Source organism: Scyliorhinus torazame, chromosome 3, assembly GCF_047496885.1.
Source record: "Scyliorhinus torazame isolate Kashiwa2021f chromosome 3, sScyTor2.1, whole genome shotgun sequence".
NCBI lineage: Eukaryota > Metazoa > Chordata > Chondrichthyes > Carcharhiniformes > Scyliorhinidae > Scyliorhinus > Scyliorhinus torazame.
The window spans coordinates 210571186-210597541 of record NC_092709.1 but is presented as its reverse complement, the minus strand read 5'-3'; the positions used below and the strand labels follow the sequence as shown (position 1 = coordinate 210597541).

General features: G+C 49.3%; 1 protein-coding gene and 1 pseudogene across 1 annotated transcript in view; both read left to right on the top strand.

Annotated features, from left to right (window-relative positions):
• Positions 1–26356, top strand: part of LOC140408932 (zeta-sarcoglycan) — a 780044-nt gene that overhangs the window by 460232 nt on the left and 293456 nt on the right. The gene's annotated exons all lie outside the window — the stretch shown is intronic.
• Positions 9667–9881, top strand: LOC140409673 (U2 spliceosomal RNA; annotated as a pseudogene).

Sequence of the window (26356 nt, the reverse complement as noted above, 5' to 3'; positions counted from 1 at the left end):
TGGTTCTGGACACACCCGCCATCAAGAACATCCTTTCCGTATCTACCCTGTCAAGTGCTGTTAGAATTTTATAGGTTTCTATGAGATCCCCCCGCTTATTCTTCTGAACTCCAGCAACTACTATCCTAACCAATTCAACCTCTCCTCATACATCAGTCCGCCATCCCAAGAATCAGTCTGTAAACCTTCACTGTACCCATTCACTCATTTTGTCCAAATCACACTGAAGGATCTCTGCATCCTCCTCACAGCTCACCCTCCCACCCAACTGGGTGACACCTGCAAATTTGGAGATATTACATTTTGTTCTGTCATTGAAATCATTAGTATTTATTGTGAACAGCTGAGGCCCTAGCACCGATCCCTGAGGTACGCCACGAGGCAGTGCCTGCCAATTTGAAAAAGACCCATTATTTCCTACTCTTGTTTCCTGTCTGCCAACCAGTTTTCTAAACATCTCAATACACTACCCCTAATACCATGCGCTTTAATTTTACATGCTAATCTCTATGTGGGACTTTGTCAAAAGTCCCTGAAAGTCCAAATAAACCACATCCACTGGCTCCCTCTTTTCAACTCTGTTAGTTACATCCTCAAAAAATTCCAGTAGATTTGTCAAGCATGATTTTCCCTTCATAAATGTATGCTGACTTTGTCTGACCCTGCCACTGTTTTCGAAGTGCTCAGCTATAAAATCTTTGATAATGAATTCTAGAATTCTCCTCACTGGTCTATAATTCCCTGTTTTCTCTCTACCTCCCTTTTTAAATAATGGGGTTATGTAAGCTACCCTCCAATCTGTAGGAACTGTTCCAGAGTCTATACAATCCTCGAAGATGACGACTAATGCATCCACTATTTCCAGAGCCACTTCCTTAAGTACTCTGGGATGTCGATTATCAGGCCCTGGGGATTTATCAGTCTACAATCCCATCAAATGCGGCAACCAATTTTATGCAGGAAAGCCCCACAAACAACAATCATTAGGTAATCTGCTTTATTTGCATTTGTTCAGAGATAAACGTTGAGCAGTGAGATAATATAGCATCATAAAATGATGCATCCATGAGGCATTGTGAGCGAACAACAGCAGAATTGTATTCCACCATCTCATAACCTGCTATTTCCCTCACTCTACCATTGCCATCAAGACAAGGACGAACTCTTTTTTAATAAGGCGTTGAGGAGAGCATTCCAGGCCCCATGTGTACCTAAATATGAGGTCCTAACCTGTTGAAGTTACATCACAGGGCTACCTGCATGCCAAATAGCAAAGGCAGCACACCTAGATCGGGTAAGAGATCCCACAATGCGCAGCACGGTGGCACAGTGGTTAGTACTGCTGTCTCACAGTGCCAGAGACATGGATTGAATTCCAGCCATGCAGGAAACTGCATGGGTGCTCCAGTTTCCTCCACAGTCCAGAGATGTGTGGGTTAGGTGGATTGGCCATGCTAAATTGCCCCTAAGTGTCCAGGGATGTGCAGGTTAGGTTATGGGGTTATGGGTATACGGTGAGGTGGACGGGGGAGTGGACATGGGTAGAGTGCTTTTACGAAGGGCCGGTGCACACTCGCTGGGCCAAATGGCCTCCTTCTGCACTGGAGGGATTCTGACAACCAATGGATCAGATCAAATGCTACATCTAGTTGTGATTGGCGCTGGATAATGCAACAACTAATGGGAGGAGGAGGGTCCTTAAAGATGTCCATGTTTAATAATGGCGCAACCCAGCATGTCAGTGCAAATGACAAGGCTGAAGCATTTGGCACTTCATTCTCTCTGCCTTCTCCTGAGGCCCCCGCCATTTTTGGGAACATTCATGTCACACCAGCACCAAACAATGGTGCACAAGGAATTACAATTGTTGAATCCCCCACCATCAACATTCTGGAGAGATCACCACGACCAGATACTTAACCGGACTAACATAGAACATAGAAAATACAGCACAGAACAGGCCCTTCGGCCCACGATGTTGTGCCGAAACTTTGTCCTAGATTAATCATAGATTATCATTGAATTTACAGTGCAGAAGGAGGCCATTCGGCCCTTTGAGTCTGCACCAGCTCTTGGAAAGAGCACCCTACCCAAACTCAACACCTCCACCCAACACCAAGGGTAATTTGGACATTAAGGGCAATTTATCATTGGCCAATTCACCTAACCCACACATCTTTGGACTGTGGGAGGAAACCGGAGCACCCGGAGGAAACCCACGCAGACACAGGGAGGACGTGCAGACTCCGCACAGACAATGACCCAAGCCGTAATCGAACCTGGGACCATGGATCTGTGAAGCAATTGTGCTATCCACAATGCTACCGTGCTGCCCTTAAGAACAAATAAATCTACACTATATCATTTTCCCGTAATCCATGTACCTATCCAACAGCTGCTTGAATGTCCCTAATGTTTCCGACTCAACTACTTCCACAGGCAGTGCATTCCATGCCCCCACTACTCTCTGGGTAAAGAACCTACCTCTGATATCCCTCCTATATCTTCCACCTTTCACCTTAAATTTATGTCCCCTTGTAATGGTGTGTTCCACCTGGGGAAAAAGTCTCTGACTGTCTACTCTATCTATTCCCCTGATCATCTTATAAACCTCTATCAAGTCGCCCCTCATCCTTCTCCGCTCTAATGAGAAAAGGCCTAGCACCCTCAACCTTTCCTCGTAAGACCTACTCTCCATTCCAGGCAACATCCTGGTAAATCTTCTTTGCACCTTTTCCAGAGCTTCCACATCCTTCCTAAAATGAGGCGACCAGAACTGTACACAGTACTCCAAATGTGGCCTTACCAAAGTTTTGTACAGCTGCATCATCACCTCACGGCTCTTAAATTCAATCCCTCTGTTAACGAACGCGAGCACACCATAGGCCTTCTTCACAGCTCTATCCACTTGAGTGGCAACTTTCAAAGATGTATGAACATAGACCCCAAGGTCTCTCTGCTCCTCCACAATGCCAAGAACTCTACCGTTAACCCTGTATTCCGCATTCATATTTGTCCTTCCAAAATGGACAACCTCACACTTTCCAGGGTTAAACTCCATCTGCCACTTCTCAGCCCAGCTCTGCATCCTATCTATGTCTCTTTGCAGCCTACAACAGCCCTCCTTACTATCCACAACTCCACCAATCTTCGTATCGTCTGCAAATTTACTGACCCACCCTTCAACTCCCTCATCCAAGTCATTAATGAAAATCACAAACAGCAGAGGACCCAGAACTGATCCCTGCGGTACACCACTGGTAACTGGGATCCAGGCTGAATATTTGCCATCCACCACCACTCTCTGACTTCTATCGGTTAGCCAGTTCGTTATCCAACTGGCCAAATTTCCCACTATCCCATGCCTCCTTACTTTGTGCAGAAGCCTACCATGGGGAACTTTATCAAATGCCTTACTAAAATCCATGTACACTACATCCACTGCTTTACCTTCATCCACATGCTTGGTCACCTCCTCAAAGAATTCAATAAGATTTGTAAGGCAAGACCTACCCCTCACAAATCGGTGCTGACTATCCCTAATCAAGCAGTGTCTTTCCAGATGCTCAGAAATCCTATCCTTCAGTACCCTTTCCATTACTTTGCCTACCACCGAAGTAAGACTAACTGGCCTATAATTCCCAGGGTTATCCCTAGTTCCTTTTTTGAACAGGGGCACTACATTCGCCACTCTCCAATCCCCTGGTACCACCCCTGTTGACAGTGAGGACGAAAAGATAATTACCAACGGCTCTGCAATTTCATCTCTTGCTTCCCATAGAATCCTTGGATATATCCCGTCAGGCCCGGGGGACTTGTCTATCCTCAAGTTTTTCAAAATGCCCAACACATCTTCCTTCCTAACACGTATTTCCTCGAGCTTACCAATCTGTTTCACACTGTCCTCTCCAACAATATCGCCCCTCTCATTTGTAAATACAGAAGAAAAGTACTCATTCAAGACCTCTCCTATCTCTTCAGACTCAATACACAATCTCCCGCTACTGTCCTTGATCGGACCTACCCTCGCTCTAGTCATTCTCATATTTCTCACATATGTGTAAAAGGCCTTGGGGTTTTCCTTGATCCTACCCGCCAAAGATTGTTCATGCCCTCTCTTAGCTCTCCTAATCCCTTTCTTCAGTTCCCTCCTGGCTATCTTGTATCCCTCCAATGCCCTGTCTGAACCTTGTTTCCTCAGCCTTACATAAGTCACCTTTTTTCTCTTAACAAGACATTCAACCTCTCTTGTCAACCATGGTTCCCTCACTCGACCATCTCTTCCCTGCCTGACAGGGACATACCTATCAAGGACACGTAGCACCTGTTCCTTGAACAAGTTCCACATTTCACTTGTGTCCTTCCCTGCCAGCCTATGTTCCCAACTTATGCACTTCAATTCTTGTCTGACAACATCGTATTTACCCTTCCCCCAATTGTAAACCTTGCCCTGTTGCACGTACCTATCCCTCTCCATTACTAAAGTGAAAGTCACAGAATTGTGGTCACTATCTCCAAAATGCTCCCCCACTAACAAATCTATCACTTGCCCTGGTTCATTACCCAGTACTAAATCCAATATTGCCCCTCCTCTGGTCGGACAATCTACATACTGTGTTAGAAAAGCTTCCTGGACACACTGCACAAACACCACCCCATCCAAACTATTTGATCTAAAGAGTTTCCACTCAATATTTGGGAAGTTAAAGTCGCCCATGACTACTACCCTATGACTTCTGCACCTTTCCAAAATCTGTTTCCCAATCTGTTCCTCCACATCTCTGCTACTATTGGGGGGCCTATAGAAAACTCCTAACAAGGTGACTGCTCCTTTCCTATTTCTGACTTCAACCCATACTACCTCAATAGGGTGATACTCCTCGAACTGCCTTTCTGCAGCTGTTATACTATCTCTAATTAATAATGCCACCCCCCCACCTCTTTTACCACCCTCCCTAATCTTATTGAAACATCTATAACCAGGGACCTCCAACAACCATTTCTGCCCCTCTTCTATCCAAGTTTACGTGATGGCCACCACATCGTAGTCCCAAGTACCGATCCATGCCTTAAGTTCACCCACCTTATTCCTGATGCTTCTTGCGTTGAAGTATACACACTTCAACCCATCTCCGTTCCTGCAAATACTCTCCTTTGTCAGTGTTCCCTTCCCCACTGCCTCATTACATGCTTTGGCGTCCTGAATATCGGCTACTTTAGTTGCTGGACTACAAATCCGGTTCCCATTCCACTGCCAAATTAGTTTAAACCCTCCCGAAGAGTACTAGCAAACCTCCCTCCCAGGATATTGGTGCCCCTCTGGTTCAGATGCAACCCGTCCTGCTTGTACAGGTCCCACCTTCCCCAGAATGCGCTCCAATTATCCAAATACCTAAAGCCCTCCCTCCTACACCATTTCTGCAGCCACGTGTTCAACTGCACTCTCTCCCTATTCCTAGCCTCGCTATCACGTGGCACCGGCAACAAACCAGAGATGACAACTCTGTCTGTCCTGGCTTTCAACTTCCAGCCTAACTCCCTAAACTTGTTTATTACCTCCACACCCCTTTTCCTACCTATGTCATTGGTACCAATGTGCACCACGACTTCTGGCTGCTCCCCCTCCCCCTTAAGGATCCTGAAGACACGATCCGAGACATCCCTGGCCCTGGCACCCGGGAGGCAACATACCTTCCGGGAGTCTCGCTCGCGACCACAGAATCTCCTATCTATTCCCCTAACCATTGAATCTCCTACAGCTATTGCTTTTCTATTCTCCCCCCTTCCCTTCTGAGCCCCAGAGCCAGACTCAGTGCCAGAGACCTGGCCGTTAGGGCCTTCCCCCGGTAGGTCACCCCCCCCAACAGCATCCAAAACGGTATACTTGTTTTGAAGGGGAACGGCCACGAGGGATCCCTGCACTGTCTGCCTGTTTGTTTTCTCCCCCTGACTGTAACCCAGCTATTCTTGTCCTGTACCTTGGGTGTGGTTACCTGCCTGTAACTCTTCTCAATCACCCCCTCTGCCTCCCGGATGATCCGAAGTTCATCCAGCTTCAGCTCCAGTTCCCTAACACGGTCTTTGAGGAGCTGAAGTTGGGTGCACTTCCCGCAGGTATAGTCAGTGGGGACACCGGTGGTATCCCTCACCACCCACATCCTACAGGAGGAGCATGTAACTGGCCTAGCCTCCATCCCCTCTTACCTTACAGAATATAGCTGCTGTGTGGACTAACTAGATCTCCGCCCTCCGACTCTGCTCCCAGTCAGCTACACTTCCTGTAAACTCCTGGCTCTCTTCGCACTCTTTGCGGAAATGTCGGAAACAAAATGAAAGGAGCACCTTACTCCCTCCTCACCTAACTCCCTCGGTCACCAAACTCTCACTATCGCACTCAAAAAGCACCAAATTCAGCACTCCCTCGGTCACCAAACTCTCACTATCGCACTCAAAAAGCACCAAATTCAGCACTCCCTCGGTCACCAAACTCTCACTATCGCACTCAAAAAGCACCAAATTCAGCACTCAGTGCAAACAAAGTCTGCACTGTAGGGGATCACTTTTATACTGTGAATCTAGCCTCTGAAAAACTGGCCTAATCCAATTAACTAATTAACAAGCTCCAGCTGCAAGTGCCTAGAAGTAGAAGCCTGTTTAAAGCTGATTGAAAATTCACCTTCTTCTAAACCAAACAGCAACTTTTAAGCTAATTAACTAAATAAAAGAAAGACTAAACTTTAGATAAAAATGAAGCCTTATACTCCCTCGGTCACCAAACTCTCACTATCGCACTCAAAAAGCACCAAATTCAGCACTCAGTGCAAACAAACTAACTGTATGAATTCTACAAGAGAGGTCAGAGACTGAATTCTTTGGCATATACCTCACCTCCTGACATCCCCAAACGTGTCCACAGTCTACAAGGTATAAGTCAGGAGAGTGACAAAATATTGCCCACTCTCCTGGATATGTGCAGCTCCAACACACTCAGGAAGGCTGATACCATCCAAGAAAAAGCAGCCCACTTGATTGGCAACCCATCCACCAGCTTAAACATTCACTCCCTCCACCAGTATGAGCAGTATACAAATGCACTGCAGCAACTCACGAATCCCCTTTTAACAGCAATTTCCAAACCTCCAACCTTTACCACTAAGAAGGACAAAAATACCAGATGCATGGGAATACCATCAAGTCAAGTTTCCCTCCAAGTCACACACCACCCTGATTATTGAAATATATCGCCGTTCCTTCACTGTCGCTGGGTCAGAAACCTGAAACTCCTTTCCTGACAGCACAGTGAGCGTAGCTGGATTACATGGATTGCAGCAGTTCAATAAAGTGACTCACCAACACCTTCTTGAGAGCAAATAGGAATGAGCAACAAATGCTCATTAATGATAGATGCAAGTCTTCGGACAATTCAGTTCATGTGATATCAGGAAACAACTGAAAACATTGGATGCAGTGTAGGCTCTAGGTCCTGACAATTCCCAGCTTTAGTGCTGAAAACTTGTGCTCCATAATGAGCCATACCTCTAGTCAAGCTCCTTAAGTGAAGCTACAACATGGCATATGTGAAAATATGTGGAAAATTGCCCTGCTATGTTCTGGCCACCAAAATCAGGATAAATACATTCCAGCCAATAACTGCTCCATCAAGTCTATCTCAATCATCAGCACAGTTATCAGAAGGTGTTATCAACAGTGCCATCAAGCGGCAATTACTCAACAATGATCTGCTCACTGCTAGGGTCAGTTAACTCTTGATGTCATTATGTCCTTGGCTGAATCAGTAACAAAAATTCTGAATTCTAGAGGTGAGGTGAGAGTGTCTGAGCTTGATATCAAGGCAGCATTTGACTGAGTGTGGCATCAATAAACCCTAGTAATATTGGAGACAATGGGATTTACGGAAAATTCCACAGTTTCAAGTCACAACTAGTAAAAAGAAGATGGTTGTGGTTTTTGGAGGCTAATAACCTCAGCGCATCACTGCAGGAATTCCTCAGGGTAGTGTCCTACATCCACCATTTTCAGCTGTTTCATCAATGATCTTCCCTCCATCATAAGGTCAAAAGTGGGATGTCACTGATGATTACATTAGTTCAGTAGCATTTGCAACTCTTCCGATATTGAAACATTTGATGTCCACATGAAACAGCACCTGGGCAATTTTCAGGCTTGGACTGTTAAGTGGCAAGTAATATTTGCTGTCCACAAATGACCATCTCTAACAAGAGAAAAGCTATCCATCTACTGTTCACATTCAATGGCATTTCCAACACTGAATCTACTGCCATAAACATCCTAGGGGTTCCATTGACTTGCATCAGCAGCATCTTCCAAATCCACAACTTCTCTTATATGAAAAAGGACAGACAACAGTGAGAAGCCCACCATATAGACATATGAACTAGGAACAGGGATAGGTTACTCAGCCCCTCGAGCCTGCTCCACCCTTCAATAAGGTAATGGCTGATCTGAATATAACCACAGCTTCATATTCCCACCGACCCTGGATAACCTATCACCCCTTGCCTATCTGGATTCTATCTCCATTTCCCTAAATATTTTCAAGGACTGGTTCCACTACATTTTGAGGAAGAAAGTTCAAAATCTCACAATCGAGATGAGGAGGAATTTCTTCTCTCAGTGGGTAGCAAATCTGAGGAATTCTCTACCACAGAGAAGGGGCAGCATGGTGGCACAGTGGTTAGCACTGCTGTCTCACAGCACCAGGGACCCAGGTCCAATCCCTACCTTGGGTGACTGTGTGGAGTTTGCACATTCTCCCCATGTATGCATGCTCCAGTTTCCTCCCACAGTCCAAAGATGTGCAGGTTAGGTGGATTGGCCACGCCAGATTGCCCCTTAGTGTCCAAATGTTAGCTGGGGCTACCGGCAGGGGAGTGGGCCTCAGTGTGGTGCCATTTCAGAAGGTCGGTGCAGTGTTGATGGTCCGAATGGCCTCCTTCTGCACTGTAGTAATTCTACAATTCTATGAACTGTTCAAGACTGAGATGGACAGCAAGGGAACTGAGGGAACTGAGGGTTTGGGGAATAAGGCAGGAGAGTACAGTTAAGGATTGTCAGATCTGCCGTGATCTCATTGAAAGGCGAGCAGACTCGATGAGCCCAGTGGCCTACTTCTGCTTCTACATCTTATGGCCATAGATGGGGCAAAGGGAGAAGGAGGGGTGACAAGTATCCTTCCCTGTTAGACAGGTCAACCAGCAAAGGGTTTATTTTACAACATAGGGCTTTGATTTTTTTTGCTCTGGAACGAGTCCATAATTAACAGACATATTGTAATTTCAGCTCACATCAAAGGACTGGACTGGTAGAGGTGAAATACTCACAACAAGAAGTATTTAGATGAGCACTTGAAATGCCACAGCATAAAAGGCTACGGGCCAAGTGCTGGAAAATGGGATTTGAATAAACAGGTGTTTGATGGCCAGTGCAGACACAATGAGCCAAAGGCCTCTTTCCATGCTGTAAAATCTGTATGGCTCTTTGACGCCCTATAAGCGGCTGGGAGCTAAAAGCTGTTCCGCTGCTTGTTCCCTAGCTCCATCTCCAGGCCAGTTTTGCAAAGCTGGTATTGGGGGACAGCAGGGCTATCCATCCTCATACAGCATGCTCATTAAGAACCCAACGGAGATCGCTTCTCGGCCTTTTGGCTAAGATCAAGTGTAATATCTGCTCGGCCTTTTGGCTCAGATCTGGTATGTCTCTCTTGTGGGGACGACGAATTGGATTCAATTTGAATTGTTTTTTGGAGCAGGAAAGGAGCTGGATTAGGGGTTTGCCCCTGTCCACACTCTGAACCCTGGCTTTGTAACTCAGTAAAAGTCATTTAAAAAAAAGAACCCAACCAAGGCCAATTAGAGGAAATCAACTGGAGTTTTCCAATTGGCCTTCAGGTTTCTGCAGACATTAGGTGACAGTTTAGGAACCTATAGGCAGCCTCCCTGTGACAGGCCAAGTGGATCCGGCACTTGGAGACAGTCCTGACTTCTTTTTGCCATCCCAGGAAGGAAAATCCTGTTCATTAAATACAAACTCACAATATTCGACCATGGGATTTGAGCTTCCCAAACTATATTGGTAGTGGAGTCTCATGACTACGTCACAACTGTTTGCCTGCCTATATTTTCAGATTTTAAAAATTATTTCATGGGATGCGATCATCGCTGGCTAGGCAAACATTTAGTTGCCCAAATCTAATTGCTTTTCAGAAGGTGTTGGTGAGCCACCTTCTTGAACCACTGCAATCTATGTGTTGTCGGGACACCCACAGTGCTGTGAGGAAGGGAGTTCCAGGATTCCAACCCAGTGACATTGAAAGAACAGCAGTATAGTCCCAAGACACAAGGCAGTGGCTTGGAGGGAAACTTGCAAGTCGTGGTCTTCCTATGCACCTGCTCTCCTTGTCTCTCTAGGTGGTAGAGGTCATGTGTTTGGAAGCTGCTGCTGAAGGAGCACTGATGAGTTGCTGCAGTGCATCTTGTATATGGTAAACACTGCTGCCACTGTGTGTTGGCAATTCTATGTGAATATTAAAAAGATGAAATAATTATCATTGCCAAACAGTGAAATCAGCTCAAATTGTGGGTCAAAATCGCCTGAAGGCTAAGATGGTGGGACATTCTAATGGACGGCTCAATAGAACATCAATAATGGAAATAGTGTTGAGGATAGATTGACTTTAATGACTGGTTGAACATAACTTATTACATTTGGTGTTCTATTGTTTTCACACACTAAAAGCAATTTTCATTTCAGAATGCCATTTGTAAACTTGTGTAAACCTTCCTGAGGTGTGAAAACAATCCTTCACAGTGGAATAAAATAAAATAAACTGTTTAGTTTTGACAATATTTTCTCATTTCTTGATCTTATTAGTTTAGAAATTTGGAAAGCAGACTATCATGCATCGCATCCATTTATTCATGGATCTGTGATTGTGCCCTGCAGACCTTTTGAAGATCAGGTATTTGAATAGTAATGTATCAAGCAGAAGTGAAGATGTGTGATTTATTGAAATCACACGTACAGTAAGCCATGAGGTTTAAAAAGAGAGTGTGGGTATAAAATTGGCAAAAGAATGCAAAGTGGTATGCTGTGATGAAGAATTGTTTTGCAGTCTGAAAGAGGCCGAAGGGACTCTTTTGAACTGTATGAGGCATGATTCAGCAATCACACTGCGCGTGGCCTCCATCTGACACGGTGGGTGAATCCTGGGAGAGCCCCAAATCCGGCAAAACCAGCAAAGTGCCATTGATTAATGGGGTGATTCTCGGCGCTGCAGCCACCGAGAAACACCCTGCCAAAGGCGGCCAAAAGCAGACGTAAGCTTTTGTCCGCTGAATTGCGCCCTATGATTCATAAGTCCCGAGGGGTTGTCCCATTTGGAACTTCCGCTTTTAAAAAATATATGTTAATGACCTGGCTTGGGCATGCAGAGTATGAAGTTTGCCAAGATGACAAAAGAAAAAGTGAACAATTGGGACGATAGTAACAGATTTCAGGAAGTAAACTGGCAAATTGGAGAGGCACATGGCTGATGTAATTTATTGCAGAAAAGTGTGAAATAATATATTTTGATAGGAAGAATAAGAAGAGGCAATATAAATTGAATCATACTATTTAATGAGGGAGATCTAATAGAAGCGTTCAAATTCATGAACAATTTTGATCGGGTAAATAAGAGGAAATGTCTAACCAATTCCCAGTCACAAATGGTGTTAAGCAGGGTTGCACGTTCGCGGCAACCCTCTTTACCATGGTTTTCCCTACTCTGCTTGCTGATAACTTCTCTGATGATGATCCTGGCACTGAAATCAGATATTGCATGGATTGGAAGCTGCTCAATCTGAGATGGCTGCAGGCAAAGATCAAGGTCTCCAAGGGCATTCTTCACAATTTCCTGTTTGTCATATGCTCCCTGTCGGTTTGGAGCTGGACATGCAATGCAGCATGAACTTGCTCCACAACTCATGAAAAAACTTTGGCCTTAAGATCAACATGAAGACAGCTGCAGTAATGTACCAGCCTGCTCTAGAAATGCCATATCTCAAGCCCAAGGTTGCAGTTCATGATCAGAAGCTGTCAGCAGTGGATAAGTTCACTTATCTCATCATCACACTTCCTCTCAAGCTATCCGTATTGATGATAATAATAATAATAATCGCTTATTGTCACGAGTAAGCTTCAACAAAGTTACTGTGAAAAGCCCCTAGTCGCCACATTCCGGCGCCTGTTCGGGGAGGCTGGAACGGGAATTGAATCCGCGCTGCTGGTCTTGTTCTGCATTACAAGCCAGCTGTCTTAGCCCACTGTGCTGATGACAAGACGCATGCAAGAATTGCCAAAGCAAGTGTAACTTTCAGCAGATTTTGGACATCAGTCTTCGAACCAAGGGCAGCAAAGTGAAAGTCGATAGAGAGCAACAGTCCTGCGTACTCTGCTCTATGCATGCACGATTTGAAATGTGTCCTAGCATTACTTGAGCTACCTTCAGGAGCTTCTGATTATCATATTGCAGAACAAAATACCAGATACTGAAGTGGTCACCCAAGCTGGCATGCCAAGCAGCCACAACATATTGAAACAGTTACAACTGAGTTGGGCTAGTCATGTAGACAGAATGCCTGACACTTGATCCTCATCTCAGTCCTAAATGATCAATCCTTCTCCTGAGATGTGCCTTCATATCATAGATTCCCAAGCTAGGAGAAACAATGCCCATCAAACCCCTTCACAATTTTATGTGTTGCAATGCTTCTTATGGAGTTCATTCTTCTAAACTTCATAGAGTAAAGGGTTAATTTGCTCAGTGTTTCATCATAGAAGAAGTCTCTCATCCCAGAAACCAATCAATTGTACTGTCTCCAATTCAAGTACATCCTTTTTTATAATGGAAATCCAAGTATGCCAGGTATAGTGTCAGCAAAGCTTTATACAAATGTAGCAAGACTGCCTTATTCATGTAATGCCAACATGCCATTTCCCTTCCCAATTTTTGTTATACCTGCATGCTAAATTTCTATGATCCTTGCATGAGTACATATCCCCACCTTCCCCATGCCCCCAAGTACCTTTGATGACACCTTCATAGCCACTCATCCAGAATCCACCATGGGCAGATCGCAGCAACCATGTGGAGATGAAAAAGATAAACTTCTAACATCTAAAACCACTCTCACTCCAACACACTTGATAATGAAAAGTTCTTGCAGTAATAATAATATCCATTCAAAGCTTTTAAAACACAAGTGGGTAATATCTTAGAAAAAGAAAACAAACTTCAATTCAGACCCCCACATCAAATGCAACTAATCCTTAAATCATCGCTTTAAGCTGTCAATCAAATTGTGAACTCACAATCCCCTGTTGAGATAGTTGTAGTTTCTGAAGCTCAGCTAAGCATTTATAATGTCATAATGATAGTCCTGAGGGAAATATTCAAAAAGAGCTCTCTTGAAACTGCACAACCAGATGATAGTTGTATCCAACCTTCTTGATCAGGGTACCGTCAGCCTTTTTTGAATGTCTGCAGACTCTTCCAAGTCTACTGGCCACAAATTCAATGGCAGTCAGTGCATGGGAACACTACTACATGCAGGTTTCCCCTTTCAATCACACACCCTCCTGACTTCCAAATATTTTGTTGTTTCTTAATTGTCGCTGGATCATAATCATGAATCTCCCTATCTGACAATTTTGAGAAAATACCTCACTACCACTATAGTGGTTCAAAAATGAAGCTTACCACCATCGTTTCGAGGAGAATTAATAATAGGCGATATATGCTGGCCTCAATACCAATGACCAGATCTCTAGAATGAATAGAAAGAAAAAGTCAGATGAACAACATCAGTGCAGAAGGATAGGCTGATGTTTGTGGAACACACAAATGCACTTCACTCAAACGCAGAGGGCGTGATCTCACTGAATTGCAACAGAGTCCTGTATCGAGTATGTTTAGCCGTGTGTATCCCAGCGCTCAAAGCACCGAGGAAGATGATGCTATCGAACGGACTTTGTTGCAATCTGGGGCCTAAGTGGGGAAAGCCCTGCTGAGGCTGCACTTAGACTTGTTTCCTGCACTAAGGAGCTCCGCTCACCAGGACTCTTCAGTGCAGAAGGAGAATGGTCTCCCAGCCTATGGACCCCCCCCCCCCCCCCCCCCCACCTCCCGATGTGATCCCTGGATCCTCAAAGCTCCAACTCACCTATAAGGGGGCCCTCAGCCCCCCCCCCCCCCCAACTCCACCTTACAGGGGCAGGGCACCCCAGGCACGATCCCTCGCATGGGAAAAGTGCCAACCTGGCACCTTGGCATTGCCAGATGGGCACCCTGGCAGTGTCCCTGCCAGCCTAGAAGTGTCACCTGGGGAGTGCCAGCCTGGCACTCAAGTGGCATTGCCAGAGTTGCATTGCCAAGGTGATGCCAGCAGTGCCAGTGTGCCATCAAGCCCAGCGGGCAACCGCCTGGGTGCTTCCGAACCCCTGGGAGACGCCCCAAGTACCTTTCGATCTGCTCCCCGTTTGTGGGGACCAGTACTGAAAGGCGTTCACCTAATGTCTCGAGGTGAAAAGGTTAAATTCCAAAGCCTCGGTCGATCTGGCAAGGGAGATTCGCGGCCTCACTCTAATATGTAGATTTTCCAAATACCAATCCCTCCTACAATGGCCGGGATTCAGATTGCGACGTCTCACAAGATCACATTAGAGCTTGCAAGATGTAGCGAGCCGGGTGAATCCCGGAAGGGGAATCTACCGGCCATGACCCCATTCACCCGAATGACGTGTACGGTTGGTTGAGCCCAGCGAGTCCAAGGGACAAATTGCAGGCAATTCAAAGTATCATCTTGCATCTTTGACTTTGTCTCTATAAATGTTTCTGGAACCTACCTCTTCATTCACCTGAGGAAGGAGCAGTGCTCCGAAAGCTAGTGATTCAAAACAAACCTGTTGCACTATAACCTGGTGTTGTAAGACTTCTTAGAATATGATAGCCAGTGCTTAGACATGGTTGCCAGGTTGTCAGGACTGAGAATTGAATATATCAAGTTTTGGAAGTGTACAGGAATTAGATGAATCTAGTAAAGTGGGATTAGGGCTGTAATTGCTTTCATAATCAGAGATGATATAACAATGCGTAAGCAGGTAATGGAGACTTTATATATGGAGTTAACAAATACAGAAAGATTTAAGGTCGAATTGGCACTTGTGTATCGGCCTTCTGGTAGCAGCTGTGAAGTGGCAAAAAGTTATTCTGCAACGATTGCACAAGCATGTAGGCAGAGTGGATTCCACGGAAGCTTCTAGAAATATTTGGATAAGCAGATGAGCTCATGTCAGAAATGTAACAGCCTCCCCGAACAGGCGCCGGAATGTGGCAACTAGGGGCTTTTCACAATAACTTCATTTGAAGCCGACTTGTGACAATAAGCGATTTTCATTTCATTTCACGATGTTCAAGATAGTTTTCCTCAACCACATGACCCAGAACCAACTAGAGGAAGGCTGTATAAGATGTAATAATGAGCAATGAGCCAAGTTTATTCAATAGTTTAGCGAAGATTTATCTCAGAGCAAATACAATAGGTGGGATTTTAGATCCATTCCTGCTGGCGGGATCTTCTGGCCATACTGAAGGGAACCCCTTGCGGTGGGTCCACTGGTGGCAGAAAGGGCGAGTCATGAAAAATGGTGTAGACATTGGCCAGATGGAAGATCCTGCCAATTGCCAGTGACAAGCTGCCACCCCAGTGCTCGGTGGGGGAGAGGGGGAGGACCCTCAGCTGGGGGTGGAGGACCCTTCGAGGGGTGGGCTGCCTAGGGAGGGTGAGGGACAGGTTCTGGGGGGGCAACTGTTCACGGCACCACAATGCCAACCCTTGGATTGTGTGTACCTGTTCCTGGGGAAACCCTTGGGGCAGCAAGGCAGCACAGTGGTTAGCATTGTGGCTTCACAGCGCCAGGGTCCCAGGTTCGATTCCCCACTGGGTCACGGTCTGTGCGGAGTCTGCACGTTCTCCCTGTGTCTGTGTGTGTTTCCTCCGGGTGCTCCGGTTTCCTCTCACAATCCAAAGACGTTGAAGTTAGGTGGATTGGACATGCTAAATTGCCTTAGTGGTCAAAAAGGTTAGCAGGGGTTATTGGGTTATGGGGATAGGGTGGAAGTGAGGGCTTAAGTGTGTCGGTGCAGACTCGATGGGCCGATTGGCCTCCTTCTGCACTGTATGTTCTATGTTCTAATACCTGTCCGCCCTACCGATCACTCATTTTTTTTTCACCTTTTTAAAAAAGAATTTAGAGTATCCAATTCTTTTTTTCCAATTAAGGGGCAATTTAGCGTGACCAATCCACATACCCTGCACATCTTTTGGGTTTTGGGGGCGAAACCCATGCAAACATGGGGAGAATGTGCAAACTCCACACGGACAGTGACCCAGAGTCGGAATCGAACCTAGAACCTCACAACGTCAGGCAGCAGTACTAACCCACTGCGCCACCGTGCTGCCCTGCTACCAACCACTCATAACACCCACCGACTGCCGAGACCTCTGGCCATGCGGCTGAAGGCTATCGCTAATAGGGAATTGGCAATCATAATTACGCGAGCACTTCACACAACACAAGTGAATTCCTGTGGTTGGGCGGGCCATGTAGCATGTCGGAGTCATTACCTAGCATCCCAATCACAGCTTCATGCCTGGGCACTGTGCTTGAACACTGTGGGAAGCAACATCACTTACACAATAGCCAAATTCCGAACACCCAGGGGATGGGACACAGCCCCAGTGACACACTCATGGCTGGAGGGCGGGTGGATTCAATGGGGGGGGCGGAGATGTCTAGAGAGATGGGCAAAGGTTTTGGAGGACAGCCAGTATTGCGAAAGAAAGTGACAGAGACATCGTACTGGTTGTATACAAAGGTGTTTATTGTGTTTGAAAATTCCAGTCTCCCGATGGTGCTGTCCCCTCCCCTAGCCCCCTCACCCCCAATCTCCCCCCCGTCACCCCCTCCCCTGGTGCCCTCAGTGATCCTCAATGTCCTTTGCCTTCCTAGCTCTACCATTGCGTCTCGGTGTGTCCCCAGTATGCACATCTGAGATGGAGGCAGCCGGCTGCTTACCTCATCTCAGGACCTTCATTGCCCCTGGTGGTCATTCTCTGGGGGCTCTAGCCCCAGAGGGCCCGGTTCTCTTGTCACTGGCATATACACAGCCGTGTCGCCCTGTCCCATGTGCTGGCTGCAAGACATGGCCTCATCAGACAGGTGGAACTCGGGGGAGCGGACGGCCACCATCCCGACTCCATGGGACGGGTCCAGGTTGGCACTCAGCGCCCCCGTCTCGAGATCAGTGCCCATAGGGAATTGGGGTTTTCCTTGGGATGGAGGGGCAGCTGGTTCAAGCCCCGACTGCCCCTGCATCATTGGGTTCTGCCAGCCCTGGCGGCTCCCCATTGTCAGCACCATCATGTCGTCGCCCTCGGCAATGCTCCTCAGTGACTGGGCCATGCTTCGCAATGCCCACGTGCGACTGGGACAAACTCTGCAGCCCCCAGCCATGCCCATCTGAGAGCAGACAAGGTCAGCCTGGCACTGGGTGACATCCCCCAGCGAGGTGGCCATTCTGTCGAGACCCTCAGCCATGGCCATCACCGACTGCGTGATGCCTTGGCCACCTTCACTAATGGTGCCAATGTCATGCACCAGGCTCTCCACTACAGTCGCCACCCTAGCAGTGTTGGCCTCGGTGCCATCAGTGGCGGCGACATCTCCTGCACCCGTAGCCTCTTGGATTCCTCCAGTTGGCTATGGTTCTGCTGGAGTGAAGCTGACATCTCCCACTGAATGTCCCAGCCACTTGCTATCATCAACATGAGCTTCGGGTAACCCTGTTCCACAGGCTCAGCATCAGGCTGGGACCCAACTGGGTTCTGGGATCCAGCAGCCCTCCGCCTGAGGGTTCCTGTCTCCACCTGATGTATATCAGCAGCTGTGTGGTGCTCATCAGATTGTGTCCCAGAAGTCTGACCGCTAACATTTCCCATCGAGGTGTACATCTCTGCGCTGGTGGAGGGTGGGGATGACAGCTGTGCAGCGCCTATTATGGTGGCATCCTCGGAGCTGTCCTCTGAGGTGTCCTCCTGGGAGGCTGTAGACGGTACTGCCTGGGATGGGCCCGTGCTGTCAGCTGGAGGATCTGCGGGATAATGGACTTGAGGTCAGTGGGAGGGCTGTGTCAGTCAGTATGGCAATAACAACTTAGGTTGTTATTGCCTGAGTTGACTGGTCCTCCGAGTGGAGCCTCACGGTTCCTCACCTCTGCGGCTTCCGCCAGCCTCTGCATGGGTGACTGCCCTGTCCTCGGTCATCCCAGTCACCTTCAGGGCACAGTCCTTGAAAGAGGTGAGGATTCTTAAGTCCGGCACGCCACCTCCAGTCTGGGCCCTCTCCCGGCAATCGTGGGAGAGCATTTCCTGAGGAGACACAGAGAGGGCATCATTCGCGACACATGTAGTTCACAGTTGTGGAAGGAGAGGGGGTATGAAGGAAGGTTGGGGAGGGGGTGGAGGAAGGATTGGGGGGAGTTGAAGGGGGAGGGGGGGGAGTCGACGCTCCAGTGGGGATGAAAAGGTTTCGGTGTGGGTGGAGGGGTTGCCATCTACTTACACGTGCTGCCCTGTTTAGGTCATTGACCTTCTTCCTGCATTGGGGGCCAGTCTTCCTGGTCACACTCCCAGTGCTCCATGCTGCCGCCACCTTGTCCCAGGCAGTATGGCTGCCCTATGGCTAACCCTCATGGACCCTTGGGGGAACAGGATATCCCTCCTGGTCTCCACTGCATCTAACAGCCTCCCAAGTCAGCGTCCCCAAATCATGGGGCCGGTCTCCTCGGCACCATTGTTGCGAGCTGGCTGGGGTTGGCTGAACAAGAGCTGCTTAAGTGCTGCTCGACCTTGTTATCGGGGGGCTGGCGAGCGCAGTGCCGGTGAATCGGCGGGCGGGCCTTCATTTGTGTTGAGTAGCCCGTGAGGCCTCGTTAAGTGGACCAAGAATAGCGTTGCCAGCCTCACTGGGCCGAGTGCTGCAAGGTTTGCGGCAATTCCCGCTCACTCTTAAAATTATTTCCAGAGAATTGCGCCCGGTGTTATCTCCGATAGGAAACATTGTGCGATTACCGTTGGATAGTTCTATGCGATCCCGATAGCAATCCACCCACACTTAGTGCCAAAATGATCCCCACGTGAATCACACCAACCGGAGTCCCCAGGCCTCTGATTCGCCCGACCCAGCTCTCAATTGTTCACTGCGAACAAGGGGGAGCTGCTTTTAAATGCTCCTTCAGCACTCACTCCCAGCCAAGCCAGGAGGATGGCAACATGGAGACCGGTCCCTCACTTTCTGGAGGGAGACCTGAACAGGCTTCTGGATACTATGGAGGAGTGGTGGGGCACCCTGTACCACTGTGAGTGTAGGAGACCCTGGGTAGCAGTGGCAGCTGCAGCAAGTGCCAGCAGCAGGACAAGGCAGACCGGCATTCAATGCCGCAAGAAAATTAATGATCTCATTTGAGCTGCAAGTGTGAATGGCCGCATGTCTCCTCCTGGCATTAGTCCCATCTGTCACACCTGGTAGGTCAACATGAATCCATTCCCTAACATCTGGCAGCCTCCCAACATCCGAACTCCCAGCATCTTCCTCAAACCCCCTGTCACTTCTCAACAGTACCGCTTCATGGATGGTGCCGATATATGGCACCTGCTGTACCCCCATGGCACCCCCCCTTCCCACAACCCATCAGCCAACTGACTTACAATCTCCTCTTTGTGACCGCGCAGGAGAAGACAGCCTACAACAAAAGGGAGAGGGAGTAGACAGGCGTGGGGGGGGGGGGGGGGGGGGGGGGTGCTTGAGTTGCAAGCCCTCACCTCCTATGAGGAAAGGGCGCTGGAGATCGTGGGGAGGGCATGAGCAATGACTGATCGATTGATTATCCTGCACCAGAGATGTGAGAATCCATTGTGCCTTACTCCAGATGGCCTGTTTATTTCCCAGACCCTTGTCCTTCCCAGTCACTGAGCCCACGTCCCTTATCTTTCAGGATCTCCATCAGATGAGGCTGGGCCATCCAGAGTCACTGCCGCCCCTGCAACCCAAGAGACACCATGGAGGAGATCTCCGAGGAGGGCACCGACAACACATCACAGCTTTCACCCTCATCACAAACCTCGATGGGTGAGATTAGCAGACAGGCTTCTGGGTCACTATCTGGTGAGCACCACACTGCTGCTGATGCCGATGAGATGGATGCAGGAACTGCCAAGGGAGTGGGCAGTCAGACTTTGTGCTGGATCCCGGGACGCAGCTGCCCCCCAACCACATGCCAAACATCCGGAAAAATGACTTCCTGAGCTACTGGAGATACAAAGCCAGAGCCGTAAACTCCAGGAGGGGCTGTCAGCTACATTCCGGTAACTGCAAGGCTGATTGGAGGAGTCCCAAAGTCTGCAGTCGCAGAAGATTGTGCCGGCATTGCGTGGCAGCCTGACCAATTCCGCAAGGGTGGTGTTCTCAGTGGAAAGCCTGGAGCAGGACATCCAAGCCATGATTGGTGACATCCAAGGTTTGGCTCACTCTCTCAGGACCATTGCTGGGGCCCTTGACAGCATGGCCCAGTCACAGTGGGACATGTCCCAGATACAGATGGACATTGCTGAAGCACTCCAGAGCTTGGCCCATTCGCAGAGGACCGTGGTCAGGCACCACGATGCAGACAATGGCAGCCTCAGGACTGGCAGCACCAGGTGACAGAGGCTTCTGGAACTCATTCCAGCCACCCCTCCTCCCAAGCGGCCACGAGCCCCCAAGAGAGAAGTGCTGGAGCCCATCGGAGATGCTTCCACCAAGGCAGCCGCCAGCCTTTCTGATTCCCCTGCTCCTGACATTGGCACATATCCTGGGCAGCGGGAAGGACAGGGGGGCATGGTGACACTGGTGACACCCCTACGTTTGTTTGGCCCTCCAGGTCCAAGCCTCCAGAGGATATCCATTAAGAGCAACACAGGCCATAGGGCGTGTAAGGAAGCTTGCTGCCTCCACCTCTGATGTGCATCGTCGGGGGTATTATGATCTACGACTAGAGACCCCAACAGTGGCTAGGATACTGAACCAAAACTCCAATATTTTATTTTAATTTTCTAAGACTTTAAGGAAAGAATACTTCGCTCTAGGAGTGATTGCACGAAGAAATGGATGGGCGGGATTCTCCGTGGCCCGACAGCGAAATCGAGAATGGCAATCGGGTGGAGAATGACTCCGAAATCGGGGCCAGCCCTGGTTTCACGGCGGTTCGCAATACTCCACCCCCTCCGAATCGGCGTCACAGGGATGCGTTCGCAGTCACAACCCGGTTGGAGCAGCATCAGTTGGCCCACCCACGATGCTCCGCCTCTGATGGGCCGAGTTCCTGAAGGCGCTGGCCATGTGTGGTCCCAGCGGTCGGGAGCCTGGCATGCCGGCTGCGGACAGTGTCCAGCGCTGCCACACTCGGCCGAGATCCATGCCGCTGTCTGGGGGGCTTCTGCCAGGAGTGGTAGGGGATGGCCAGGAGGTGGGCTGTGGCTTCGGGGTGGGTGGATATGTGGTTTAGCACGACCAGCGGCATGTTTCCCGTGCGGGTGTGGGGGATGTTGGCGTGCTCAACTGCATCCTGTCAGCCCTGCGCAAGTGCCGCCCGGGACGCAGCGATTCTCCGACCATTTTCCAAGTATTCCATGGGTCTTTCACATGGCGCCGGTGCGAGTCCCTCACCGATTTGCGCCGATCTTCCCGTCGTTATATGTCATAATATACACATCAGTATATGATGGTGCAGAGACACACACTGACTACAACACCGGAGGACAAGAAGGCGGTCCTCCACTTCCTGGGCATCGTCAATTTCCTGGGGAAATTCATCCCAACCTCGCCTCCCACACCATGGCTCTCAGGAACCTGGTTAAGAATTCGACCAACTTCCAATGGCTCCCCGCCCACGAACAAGAATGGCGGGAACTCAGGGCGAAGCTGACCAAGGCCCCGGTGTTGGCATTTTTCGATCCGGCCAAAGAAACAAAGATCTCCACGGATGCCAGTCAGTCCGGCTTTGGAGCAGTGCTCCTTCAACGTGATGATGCCTCCTCAAGGGCTCCTGTCGCATACGCGTCACGTGCAATGACGCCCACCGAACAGCGCTATGCGCAAATTGAAAAAGAGTGCCTGGGCCTTCTTACTGGAGTCGTCAAATTCCATGACTATGTCTATGGACTCCCAAAGTTCACAGTGGAGACAGACCACAGGCCAGTGGTCAATATCATTCAAAAAGACCTTAACGACATGACGCCGCGCCTGCAGCGTATTCTCCTTAAACTCAGGCAGTACGACTTCGAACTCGTCTACACCCGGGGTAAGGAACTCATCATCGCCGATGCACTCTCCCGATCTGTCACCACACCCTGCAACCCAGCGGGCTTCGTGTGCCAAATTGATGCTCGGGTGGCATTCGCCGCATCCAATCTGTCCGCCATGGACGAACGACTCATCCAGATTCGTCGTGAGATGGCCAACGATCCCCTGCTCCAACGTGTCATGCGCCACCTGACAGATGGGTGGCTTAAGGGCCAATGCCCTCAATTCTATAACATTAAAGATGACCTGGCGGTGGTAGATGGAATTCTACTAAAGCTGGACAGGATCGTCATTCCGCACAGCATGCGGAACCTCGTCCTTGAGCAGCTCCATGAGGGCCACCTGGGAGTGGGGAAATGCCGCCGACGGGCCCGTGAGGCAGTGTACTGGCCTGGAATCAATGAGGACATTGCCAACGCCGTTCGGAACTGCCCAACATGCCAGCGTTTCCAGCCTGCTCAGCCAAGGGAGACCTTGCAATCCCATGAGTTGGTCACGTCCCCCTGGACCAAAGTGGGCATCGACCTGTTCCATGCACTTGGCCGGGACTACGTCCTCATAGTGGACTATTTCTCAAAATACCCGGAGGTAGTTAGGCTACACGACCTCACCTCAACTGCGGTCATCTGTGCGTGCAAGGAAACTTTCGCTCGCCATGGCATCCCGCTCACGGTCATGTCTGACAATGGCCCGTGTTTTGTCAGTCAGGAGTGGTCCAATCTTGCCAAACGATACAACTTCACATGTGTCATGTCCAGTCCCCATTACCCCCAATCCAATGGCAAAGCTGAAAAAGGGGGTGCACATTGTCAAACGACTCCTGTGCAAGGCGGCCGATGCAGGATCCGATTTTTACCTCGCCCTGCTTGCTTACAGATCAGCTCCATTGTCCACCAGCCTGTCACCGGCTCAAATGTCCTGGACTTGGACAACTTCTGGTCCTTCGTCGAATGCAATTGTCTCGCGCCACGGATCTCCCTGCTCTGGCTCCTGATGACGAGGTCCGTGTCCAACTTCCCGATGGTGGTTGGTCCGCCACCGCTGTGATGCTCAGACAAGTGGCCCCCAGGTCATTTTTGGTTCGTCTACAAGACGGCTCTCTTCTTCGCCGAAATAAGCGGGCACTATGACTCCTTCCTAGCTCGCCACCAGATCATCATATCCTGCCTCGCCGTCACGACGAACCCGTCACAAACTTTGCAGATCTCCCTTTCGCTCTGCCACCCTCTGAGTCCGACACAGTCTCGCCCATTCCAGAACAAACGGCCCCTGACCCACCCTTGAGGCAGTCGACCAGAATTCAGAGACTGAATTTATGAACTGCCTGAATTCATGGACTCTTTGAACTCATGAACTGATTGTTTCGTTACCCTGTTTGATTAACTCATTGGTTTGTACATACTGTTGTTCTAGTTATAGTTTGTGTTCCATACTGTCCATCTGCACTAGACATCTTCCAATGTAAATATCTTAGAGTTTCTGTACATAGTCCTGTAAATAAGCTCGCATGTGCCACACATAGTTAGGAACATTCGCATACTACATTATTTATTGCCACAAACACACATTTATTTTAGAAAAGGGGGGATGTCATAATATACACATCAGTATATGATGGTGCAGAGACACACACTGACTGACACACTGCAAGACCAATCAACACACACAACACAGCAGCCAATCACCAGTTAGGGCACGGTCACTATAAAGACAGATGGCACTAGTGTTCCCGCTCATTCGGGATGCAGCCTCTGAGAGAGACAGAGCCCGCAGTCAGTAGCACAAACATCCACCATGTGCTAGCAGTATAGGCTGGTCAGGTTAGGCAGAAGTCTTCAGTCAATCTAACATAGTGTCGACCCACAGTGCAAGTATGTTTAACAGCTCTTAGTTAAATAAAATAGAGTTGCACTATTACAAGTGTTGGTAGCCTGTCTATGTTACTGGTAAGGTAAACACAGTCTCCACAGATCCAGAGTACCCAACACATCATTACACACAACGGATCCTCCATTGGCTTCAGCACTTCGCCTGAAGAATGGAGAATCGAACCCATGGTATTTTTAAACAAACATTTATTACTAACACAGTATTAAAATCTATAACATCATCCCTGAAAATAACTTACAATTACCCTTATAAAGTACGACTCAACACAGTGAATACAATACAATAAAGATGGCCCTTACTGGCCATCTTTATTTCCACTTCAACAACAAACAAAATACCATCTTAGCTCTCAAGGCGACATGCATGCTGTCAATGGCACCCTGAACCTGGCGATGGTGGTGAATCCTGCAGTCCTGACACCTTGGTGGCCTGTTCCAGGTCAAATTGGATGTAGTTCAATGCCCGGGTACACAGAGCATCAGTTCCCTCCTGAATGCACCTGCAGGCTGATGATTGTGAGATGCCACACAGGTCCATGCTCAAGCCCTGGAATGACCCAATGGCGTAGAGGTTGAGGACAGCCATGACCTTCACGGCTACCAGGAGCAGGTGTTCTTCACCTTCACGGCTTACCCGGTTTGGGTGGTCATGGCACAGGTGCTGCACTGTCTCCTTGATCAGACGCAGTCTTCTGCTGTACATGGTGTTTGACAGGTCATTGAAGGACCATCGAGGTCTGTATACTCTAGGTCTACATCGGTGTACTCTTCTGGGCCCATCCTCAGCCTAACGGGCACTTGAGGGCCGCCCCCTGTTGCAGTGATGCAGGGTCCAACATCTGTTCGCCTCGACTGTGGCTATTAAAACGATGGCCAGCTCTCCTGACTTGGGCTCCCAAAATACATCTCTAATCTGGGAGGAAGTGGAGAAGGAGTGAGATGGTCAGGTTATTCATATTGGGACCCTCAACACCCCCACCCCGCCCCCTCCACCCTCCTCAAAAACAAACACTCCCTGTCCTCATGATCTTGAAGGCTGACAGCCCATCATTCCCGGCGCCCAGCAACACCTTGTGTATCTACTGCCCAGAACACATCACCGCCTCAATGGCCACTAGGATTCCCACATTTCCACCCATAATCGCCTACAGTCTCATCTGGACGTTCCCTCCCATCATATCAGCAGCAATGGGGTCCTTAATGTGTTGTGGCACACGAGCACACAGGTGAGGCGGGATTTTCCCAAATCGGCACGATGGCTCGAGGCTGGTGTAAAAAACGACGCGAACCACTCTGGCGTCGGGCCGACCGGAAGTAGCGGAATTCTCTTCACTTCCGGGGGATAGGCTGGCGCCGATGGGGTTGGCGCCGCGCCAGACAACGCCGAAGGGACTGCACGAGTTAGTGCATGCGCCGAACCGCCGGCATGGTTCCGTGCATGCGCAGACCGGCCGGCGTATTCTGGTGCATGTGCAGGGGGGTGTCTTCTCCATGCCGGCCATGGCAGAGCCCTACAGGGGCTGGCACAGAAGGAAGAAGTGCCCCATGGCATAGGTTCGCCCGCAGATCGGTGGGCCCCGATCAGGGGCCAGGCCACCGTGGGGGCCCCCCTGGGGTCGGATCCCCCCACGCCCCCCCCCCCCCCCCCCCCCCCCCCCAAGGACCGCAGCAGCCAACGTACCTGCCAGGTCCCGCCGTGTGGGACCATGTCCAATCCACGGACTAGCCAAAATGGGTCGGCCGCTCGGCCCATCAGGGCCCGGAGAATTGCCAGGGGGGACCGCTGCCAAGGGCCCCCGACCAGCGTGGCATGAATCCCGCCCCCGCCCAAAAACCGGCACTGGAGACAGCCAACGTCAGGGCGGGATTCACGCCACCCCCCCAGGGATTCTCCGACCCGGCGGGGGGTCGGAGAATCCCGCCCATGTTGTTTGATGTCTCCTGCATCCACCATTGCATTTGTGTGGTGGGTGCTGCGAGGCACTTGC